Below are 10,761 nucleotides of genomic sequence, written 5' to 3' on the forward strand. Positions count from 1 at the left end.
GTATAACAGACACAGTGTGGGAGAAATACACTCTACCTGACTGGAACCCTTCAAACAGCTCGATCAGCTCAATGCACATTGCAGAATCAGGCAAGGCAGACAAGAGCTGGCATGAATCTGCGGGTTCAAACTGTAAACCTGGACGACACTGCAGGTACAAAAAAAAATGAGTACCAAATTGAAATGTGTCATAGACATCTATCAAGGAATAATCCAATGATTAATTAAAAGAAAAAAAAATTCAAATATCAGGGCCAGCTAAATAAATATTCCCACGATGATGCCAACACGATCCCTAATCAAAACGCACTGTACAGAATGTCATGGTAAAAGCACAGCAGAAGGGAAGGAGAGGTGCATTGTAAAAGATGGTCACGCCACTTTGTATAGCATTCTGATGCTGTAATCAGGGTTGGGGTCAATTCCGAATGTGTTGGTAAACTCCAATTCAATTGAACAATTTTTTAAACTTTTAAAAATGATTGGCATGTAACAACATAGGCGTGAAGAACTAAACGATTAAATAAAAGATGAAAAGAAAAACAAATAATTAAGGACTACTGTAGCTCTTAAACATCTCATTACAAAAATGCAAAAATCTAAGTTTTGAAAGCATTGAGCCATGCTTAAGATCCAGTATTTGAAAGTATTTATTAATGCTATTGCAATCAGTATTGTTTATAGTGGTATAATATAAAGGTATAAAGTATATAGTATAAAATAAATGTGGCATTTGACTTTTTAAAATGAGTGGAATTTCATGGAATTTCATGGAATTAAATTCTATTTCCTTTCATTCCAATTCAAATTCCAATTCTGTATCCTGAAGATTTGTTCAATTCAAATTCCAATTCCAATCCTTGAATAGAATTGGAATTTACCAACAAATTCCAATTCCATTAGGAATTGACCCCAACCCTGGCTGTAATGGTCCTTTATAAAAGTTTTCGAGGGTACATCTGTACAGTAATTTTGCACTTTTTGCCCTGCTTTCCCATGGTTATATTATGCATTTGCCATAGTTTACCCTGATTTGCCATGTTTTTAATATGCTTTACCGTAGGGGTGTGCTGATATGACAGATACTCAATAAATCCATTCATTAGCGTGTTAATTTCAAAACAAGAAAAGTTGTCCTCCCCTCACCTTTACAACTGAGTACCACATGGAGTGTTTTAAAAGCTGATTGGAAGAATATTTCCCCTGACCTCTCTGTGCTTTACCATGCTTACCTTTGCTTTACCATGCTTTCACAATAGTTACTACCATTTTCTACGCTCCACCTGAGAAGTTAAACAAACACAAAGTAGGTTTTTTTTTTTTTTTATAGTAAATTGCATACTACTGCCATGGGCAACAGAGTCTTGCAAAACATGAACTCCAGCAGTGTTTACATACAGCACAATGTTTATATACGATGTCAAGGGCAACTGAGGTGTGCTAGAAAAATGTCAGTTAAACCAGGATCACTAGCAGTGCAAAATATCTCTTATATCATGCGCTTCCATGTATGTTTCTAAAGCTGAGGGACCACAAAGCCACTCTGTGGCTTGGAACGTGGTTTCAGGAGACCAGGTCTCAGGCCACTGCGTGGCACACCAGGGGAGACTTGGGGTTTGATACAGCAAAGTTGCCTCAGACTAGGTCTCCCGGTCTCCTAGAACCAGGTTTCAAGCCGCTGTTCCTGAAAAAGTCGCTTTGTGTTCCATCAGCTTCAGTGTTCGGTGTTTACCTTGAATCAAGTTGAAAGTGTATTTCTCATGCATTCTTTACTGTGTCGGGTCTTTCTACAAAGAGTGCAAGACAGAGTACACTCTCAACTTGATTAGAGATAGCCATTGAACACTTATAAACAAAAAGCTGATATCAACACATGTAACGGGGGAGATCTGACTTGACTGTCTGGCGCATGCGAGTTTCTGCAGGAAGAGGGCAGCAGCCTCGTAAGATCCGCCTGTCAGTCATGGTGATGACACGGAGAGGTGGGAGAGAGGGTGTGTTGGCTTTCCCTCTCTCTGAGTGGCTGAGAGGTGGGCCTTGGGGGATTGCTCAGCCCATAAGTACTGCGCTTGGTTGTGCATTCGGGTGGCCGTGATTGGGAATACACAGAGATGCTGGCTGAGAAGGCCAGTGTAAACATAGACCAGGCAGGAACGCCAGTGGTTGGAGCGAGCAACCAAAATAGGCAACACGGCTGAGGAAGACAGCCAGCCTAGAGAAAGAAAATAATACAGAAAATAAATGGTTATGTATCCGAGGGAAGGTGTATGAGTGGAAGGTGAACCTTGGCCACCCCAGTGTATAGTACATAACAGCGTAGGACGTAGACCCGAGCTGACCAGCTTAGCGGCAGTGGGAGCACTGCGTAAGCAGCACCTTTATTTTCTAGTTTAATTACTGTGTTTTATTTACCCTTTTCTTTTGCCTTTTGTTATTTATTATTTCAGAGCACCTGTGAGTGTGCCAGCATTTGACTGTTAACCAGTATTGGTATTACTGGGGTCCTGTTTAACCCATGAAATCAGAGATGAGTAACCACATTAACCCATGAAATCAGAGATGATGAGTAAAGGTCGTATGCAACAGTGTTACTTGGGGTTCTAATGGATTTTACACAGCGTTCTACTTGTTCTTTTTTTTAAGTAGGTTTGTTGAAAGATATAAATTAAAGTAGAGATTTAGCTTTATAATAAAACAACACATTATTACATAACATGCATAAAATGAAAAATAACATGCAAAAACTAATTTTATACTTTGACAAAAGTATTTGGGCACCCTTACATTAGTATTTTGTGAGCCCATCATTTACAGCCTGCAGTCTTTCTTTGTATTTTGAAACCAGTTCCTGGCATCTTTCCGGAGATATTTTTGCCCATTCTTCAACACATACAGCTTTGAGTTCTGCAATCGACTTTGATTTCCTTTTTGCAACAGCAGCCTTCAAGTCAGTGACTAGGGGGGCAGTTTTAGGGGTTTGAACTGAGTATATGAACATTGTGCTGTGTGTAAACACTACTGGAGTTCATGTTTTGCAACTTCAGCCCTCATTGTATTCCATGTGTCTGCATGTGTGTGCCTTTCCCTTCATAGCAAAGTTAAACAAACACTGTAGCAGAAAAACATCCATATGAAATCTGAAAACGGGTTGTTAAAAAGGGCTAACCTAATGACTCCCTTTCTCATATTGTGAACTCAAGTCGTTGATAAAAGGCTCTGTTGCCCGTGGCAGCAGTATGCACTTTACTATAAAAACAAAGAAACAAAACCCCACTTTGTGTTTGTTTAACTTCTCAGGTGGAACTTATCAGTGTAGAAAAGGTAAAAGCATAGAAAATTGTAGTAACTATTGTGAAAGCGTGGTAAAGCAAAGATAAACATGGTAAAGCACAGAGAGGTCAGAGGGAAATGTTCTTCGAATCAGCTTTTAAAACACTCCATGCGGATGTTAATTGACATTGACGGGTACTCAGTTGTAAAGGTGAGGGGAGGACAGCTTTTCTTGTTATGAAATCAACACGCTAATGAATGGATTTATTGAGTATCTGCCGTATCAGCACCCTACGGTAAAGCATATTTAAAAACATGGCAAATCAGGGTAAACTATGGTAAATGCATATGTGACAGGGTGGCTGGGCAGTGACATCACGGGAGAAACAGGAACTAAAAACTGACACCAATACTGCAGATCAAACAAAGTGACGCGGCGGCGCCGTTTATTTAAATAATACAAAAATAAAATAAAAAGGTTTAAACAAAACAAGTCTCGAACACAAAATAAATAAAACAACACAGGTCAGGCTGGGCAACTGCTGTCACTGTTCTTGTATTTCATTAATTTCGTTTTCTCTCTCCTCGCTCTCTCTGCTCCTCTCATACACCCACCACGAGCTGGAGAGCTGCAGGCTTTTTATACCGTGGCTGAGGGGTTTAACTAGCTGGCAATTATTCTATTACCCCTCGGCCACAATCTGCACGGGTACAATTATTATGCGTGACTGCCAGCTAATTCAATAATAACTAGCTGACAGTCACGCATTCCCACGAGTTGTTTATAAAACAAAAACAAAACACACAGCGCTTCGCCGTCAATAAATACAACTACAATAAGTCATAAAACAAAACAAATACAAAACAATAATCTGCACAGGGGCGGAGGGGGAAACCCCGTTCTAAAAATAAACAAATACATTTAAAGCAGCAGGGCTTACTGCCGCCCTGCTACAGCATGATATAGTTCAAACCCCACACAGTGCTTTTCGTTAAACCGAGTCTTTCTGCTATTTTTCTGGTAGTTTCTCCTTTTTCGTTTAGTTATATCGCTGCCATTTTGAGATCGTTGCTGTACTCTAGTTTTAACCATTTGTGTTGCTTTTTTAATCACACGATGATTATGTATTTATTTATTCTATAATTATCATCAGGTGTTGGTTTTCGATCATGATAATTGTCAATAATTAGCAACAAATAGGTTTAATATGAAATATGTTGATTGCCCAAATACTAATGTCAACTATGAAATTCGTTTTGACATGTTATTTTTCATTGTATGCATGTTATGTAATCATTTGTTGTTTTTCTCATTTTTTTAACTGCCTAAATACTTTTGTCTGTGACTGTACATAGCAGGGGTGTCCAACCCTGGTCCTGGAGAGCCACAATCCTGTGGGTTTTCTGGGTCTCTTTAAATCATCAATGGCCAAAGACATAGGAAACATATTAGTGTTGCCCAATTAAGAAAATAATTGGTTAAATTAAGTAATTGAGAACTCAGGTGGAACGAAAACCACAAGACCCTGCGGCTCTCCAGGATCAGGATTGGCCACCCCTGGTATATATTATTATTATTATTATTATTATGTGTTTATTTAGCAGACGCCTTTATCCAAGGCGACTTACAGAGACTAGGGTGTGTGAACTATGCACCAGCTGCAGAGTCACTTACAACTACGTCTCACCCGAAAGACGGAGCACAAGGAGGTTAGGTGACTTGCTCAGGATCACACAATAAGTCAGTGGCTGAGGTGGGATTTGAACCGGGGACCTCAAGGTTACAAGCCCATTTCTTATAGCATACGAGAATACCTTAACAGCTTGGCCTGTTGTAGAAAAAATAAATAAATAAATAAATAAATAAATAAATAAATAAAAAGCCCTCCCCATACTCTTGCCAAGTCCCCAAACGACTTGGCAACCAACAACCTCAGCGTCAGTACACCCTAAAATTGAAAAAAGAAATCAATGTTACACTTAGAAAGTGAAACAGCATCACAATTCCATGTGCTTGACTGACAAAAATATGCCCGCGCTGGCTTACCAGCACCCGCCCCAAACCAACTGTGTGAGTAAACATAAGCATATAGAAAGCAGGCACAATGAAAAACAAAGTCTGAACAAGACATTAACAAGCACAACATACATGTGTGCCCAAACTGTAAATCCTTTAATCCCTTCCGGGATGTCAACGGGGGGTGGGGATGCATGCACATCAGCTTGCCTTGTTAATATATAGGAGGCTGTGTGTGGTCCAGTGGTTAAAGAAAAGGGCTTGTAACCAGGAGGTCCCTGGTTTAAATCCCACCTCAGCCACTGACTCATTGTGTGACCCTGAGCAAGTCACTTAACCTCCTTGTCCTCCATCTTTCAGGTGAGACGTAATTGTAAGTGACTTTGCAGCTGATGCATAGTTCACACACCCTAGTCTCTGTAAGTTGCCTTGGATAAAGGCGTCTGCTAAATAAACAAATAATAATAATATAAAGAAACTTGTAGCGCCCAGTCCAACTTCACACCGGGGGAATCCCTGAGCTGTCTTTAAATTCCTTCTCCAGGAATTCAGTGGCCGAAGCTGCTGTGTCGAACACTGATTCTCCCCTTGTGCAGAGTCCTGAGCTTGACAAGGTAAGCAAAGCCTCTGAATATGCCTAGATCTGCAAACTTATTTTTCTCCGTGGCCAGTTCTCTCCTCTTGCGTAGCACCTCCATAACCAATCTTGAAAGAACAGCAATTTTGTGCAAAACCTCCCCTTTATTCCTAGAAGCATTTAAAATGGCCTCCTTATCCAAATATTTCAGGAAGCGCACGACGATGCTTCTCAGACTCGGGTTAGCTCCAGGTTTTTTGTACTAAGGATCTGTGAGCTTTTTCAATCGCAAAAGAATGACCGGAGGGCAGGTCCAACCACACTGGTAGCATGTTTTGGAGAAATCTAGGACCAGTACCTCCCCTCCTTCGGCCTGACCCACTAGACAAATGTTTTTACATCTACCACGGTTCTCGATATCATCCACCTTCGATTCTAAGTGTGCCACTCTTTCTTTAAGAGAATTTATCAACAGTTAATTTGCTGGTAGTCTGGATTCCAAGCTTACAATCATACCCTCTGTGTCATCAAGCCGGGCTTCAAGCAGAGTATGTTGTGTTATCCCTGTCAGCAAGTTTTCCACTGTGGTCACAGAGTTTGTAATAGCGTTTAGGCAAGAGTCAAGCACTTCACATTGTGTGTCGAACTTCGAGCTAAGGGATTTTAGTTCAAATAAAATTTTAGGAAGCAACACATCCTGGCTTGAGCCCGTAGTCGCAGCCACTGTTGCTCCATCGGTAGAGGAGGAGGAGGACTGTGAAGTATCTTTGGTCTTTTTGGTAGCGGCAGACTTCTGCGAACAGGTGAAAAGAGGGCATGCCTTAATACCCTGGTTATTTGCCATCATTTAACGTCGTCGGGAGCTAGTAGTGAAGTTACAGAATGGAGGAAAATACTACAATTCACCAGCGAGCCTGGAGATCAAGCATCCACTGTCAGTGGTTCACGTGATCCCTGTGGAATTATTTTGGTAGGTACAACCACAGTACGTTTCTGATCGCTTTACCTCTAGACCTCTCAGTAAGTTTCTGATCATTTTTCCTCTGGACCCTTAGTGAACCAAGCATTAATACAATCTTTAAATTTGACCTGTATGTGACAGAGAGCGAATGAATCCGAATCAACAATCTCCCTCTCGCCCTGCGAGGGCGCTGTACAACAGGAACTGCGGGCCTCGTACTGAATGGTTGGGCAGTTCATTCCAGGGGCAGTCGGAAGCCGGACATTCAGGAAGGGGGCGGAGTCACGGTACCAGGAGTCTCCGCCCTAGTACGCTAAGCAAAGTTTCATTCATGAATTGGAGGAGACGTGATTGAACTAGCTATCAGAGGGGGCGGGACTTAGGGTACTTTAGGGAGGCGTGACGCTGTGGTCGGTTCCTTTGGTGTGGTTAATGGGAGGAAACAAGGACTGAAAATCTGAGTGGAGTGTTCTCCATTGAGAAATTGTCTGTATTTGTCTTTGCCAGACAGCTAATATGAAGCCCGGACCTGTAAATACACCACCACTGCTGAGAGCACCGCACCTGCACAAAGAGCACACACAGTCTGGAGACGGGTTTATGTGTCTGTGTTTGTGTTTGTCTTATTATTTCGGGACTGCAATCCCTTTTATTACATGCTGGCAATACACATCTTTGGGTAGAGCCAGCCTTATTATTTGACGGTTTCAAACCAAGCAAGGAGCATTATTAAAGTGCTGTTTGAACCGTAACTTTGTGTCTGTCGTTGTTGGAGCCCCTGCATCACCTGTTCACCTGAGCACTGCAAACCACACTTTCACACGTATCAAAATCGTCTTCAACCAAACCAGTGCTGCATCCCCTAATGACTGACGCCCTTTGCAGCCAGTGAGTTAGGAAGACCCAGTTAGTGCAAGCGTGTAACCTACAAAGGCATGCAAACTGAGGGATTTCTTTAACCTAGCGTGATACCAAATCTCATTTAATAAGAAAATGAGAAAACGAATGCTGGATTTGCAACATGTTTCAGAACCTCATGAGAGCTACGAATAGAAGTACACAACAGATGCGATAGTTGTTATTTGTATACAGGGGTATGCTATTGTTCCATGTAGAAGCCACACAAGCTTGCACAAGCATGGAGGAGGAGTAAACTACTGTATGCATTTTTAAAGACTCCGCTGCCTGAGGTACAATAGCAAAAACAACAAAATTACACTGCCCTAACCTGCTCAGTCACTTGAGCACTGATCAAAGTGAATTTAGAACATGATCATTCATTAACTATTACTGTGCTGTGGAGTATATTCCATCATCCATAACTGTAAAACTACCAATGGTGGCAAGTGGCTTAGAGTGTTGGCTCAAAGACAACCTCAACGTCTTCAATCACTGTTAAGAAGTTTATTTTAAAGTGTAAAAGTAAGAGGACATTTTTAAAGAATGCATTGTGTTCATTTTATTTTTGTACCTCTGTGTATTTAATACTTCATTTTGATTAATTCATTTTATTAAATAAATGTATTCAGGTTGTTCTGTAATTAAGAGGCACACTCTCCTCTGTGAATTGAAGAAGATCTCCCCTCCAAAAAGTTATGGGACACCCATCTCTGAGATTGAACTGGAAGCAGGGCATTGTGATCCTTAAAGCAATCCCAAATTACCAATCCCAATCCTAATTCTACGAGGATTTATAATCCCAGAAGCAGCTGACGTGTGTCGGATGCGTTCCTCCAACGGGAAGTGCAGCATGGAAAAGAGTGCTAGTGACGTTCACCAGTCTTATTCTTTACAGAAGCTAAAAAAATAAAATACACATTTAGCATATGTGTGCATCTGTCATATAGGAAAATGTGAGTTCTACAAAGTGATGCTAATACATATTGATAAGATTTACTGGAATTATTTTGTTAGCTATAGGTAATTATATGTAGGGTGTGCAGAAACTCATGCTCGTACTCATAATTGCCTTTAAGAAGTATTTAAAGTCAGCAGGTATTCAATAAATCCATTCAAGTCGACTGGAAGATTACTTTCCTCTCAATTTTGGCAACTGCCAGTTTCTGTACACCCCTAATTAAATGATCTAACCAATCATTTCAATGTTGTTGAAGCTGACACCCTGGGATCCTTCAAGAAGCTGCTTGATGAGATTCTGGGATCAATAAGCTACTAACAACCAAACGAGCAAGATGGGCTGAATGGCCTCCTCTCGTTTGGAAACTTTCTTATGTTCTTATGTTCTTAAGAATGTCTTGTCTTGCTTTTTAAAAATGTTTTTGACAAGTCAAAGATTTTTTTATTGCCTCGCACGCAGACAGAATATAAGAATTCCTTTAGGCAGGGTTTAATTAAACCATGTCATTTTCAACACTAGCTCCAAGGTTTTACTTTGATGAAAATTCAAGACAGCTTACATAATTATATGAGACAATTAGTCAAATAAAAAAAAAGGTTGTTTTGTAGCCAAAAGGCACACCCTGTCCTGTCAATTGAGAAAGACACCCCTTTGGGGCAACCTTCTCTTATATTTCAATTCCAATTCTAATTTAATTTTAAATTCAATTGCCAATTCAAATCCCCTTTTAATCAATCCCAACACATAATTGATCAAAATTGCAATTAGCAGTATTCTGTTATCGTGAGCTTCTCAGTGGCAACAAATTACTTACATTTAAGTCACTGTTAAATTGGCTTCAAATGAAAGCAGGTGGAACAATCACAACACGTATGTCTCTAAAACATAAATTCCAATTCCAATTGCTTTGAAGGAATTCTTTTTAAAATTGGAAATGGGAAAGCATATTAAAAAAACATGGCAAACCAGGGTAAACTATGCATAATATAACCATGTGTAAAGCATGGGGGAAACTGCAAGATTACTCTGCAGATTTACCAGGGGAAGATTTAAGACAGGTGTTGCTGCTCTCATCTTTGTAAACACATTAACCAAAGTGTTTGTCTGTGCGGGACCAACACGCACGCACACCCACTTCTTCTGTGTTATGCATGTATAATATATTTAACATATATGTTGTGAATTTAAAATACAAGTATGAACATTGTCAAAATTCAACATATAAGGCAGACATGTTGGATTTTATATGTTGCCTCATATATGACTGCTCAATGTTAGTGTCTTACCTGGACATGGTATGAAGTTTGCATGGTTGTCATATATACATACTGGTACGCTGGATCCAATAAGGACTTGTATACCAAATAAGGATAGGAATGAATAACATGGACCTTCAAATAGCACATGAACAAAAAACACAATGAACAGATGTAAATTACTTTTTAATTAGTATACAGTATACTTGCAGTGGTATTCAGCATTATTTCATATTAACATTTGTTTTAAAATGCATCACAAACAATTGCAAACTGGTCACCTTTATCAAAAAGTAATGTATATTTTCAATCTGTGTGCTGACATATAAGAGAAGCAATACAGTCTAACATCTGCTTTATAGTAGTGATGGGTACAAAGCCTCACCCGCTTCGACCCGTCTCGAACCATTAGAAGCAAACAGTGTTGTGAATCAAAGGTTCAATTGGTTCGCATGAAGCAATATATCACGTGACACAAACACCAACAGTTCTACGGATCCTCTGAAGCTGCAGACGCTCGGGGTGTTCAGTCACGCACGCTCAGTAAAATCTTGCTGACGGTGTCGTAGGTGCACTACCGAAACGTTTTGATGGTATATTTACAAAAGAAGACACAAACCACCATATATATATATACACACACACACATACATATGTATATATACATATGCTGGCTACTACTATGTGAAATTGGGGGAGTTTAATAATTGTTCATTATTATAAAAATAAATGTAATGATTATTTGAGATGTTTTCCAGAAATAATTGTTAATAAAATGTGTTTTCAAACCTTTGTCAAAGAAGTCTTGAATTCAATATTATT

The sequence above is a fragment of the Acipenser ruthenus genome, chromosome 34, assembly GCF_902713425.1.
Source record: "Acipenser ruthenus chromosome 34, fAciRut3.2 maternal haplotype, whole genome shotgun sequence".
Lineage (NCBI taxonomy): Eukaryota > Metazoa > Chordata > Actinopteri > Acipenseriformes > Acipenseridae > Acipenser > Acipenser ruthenus.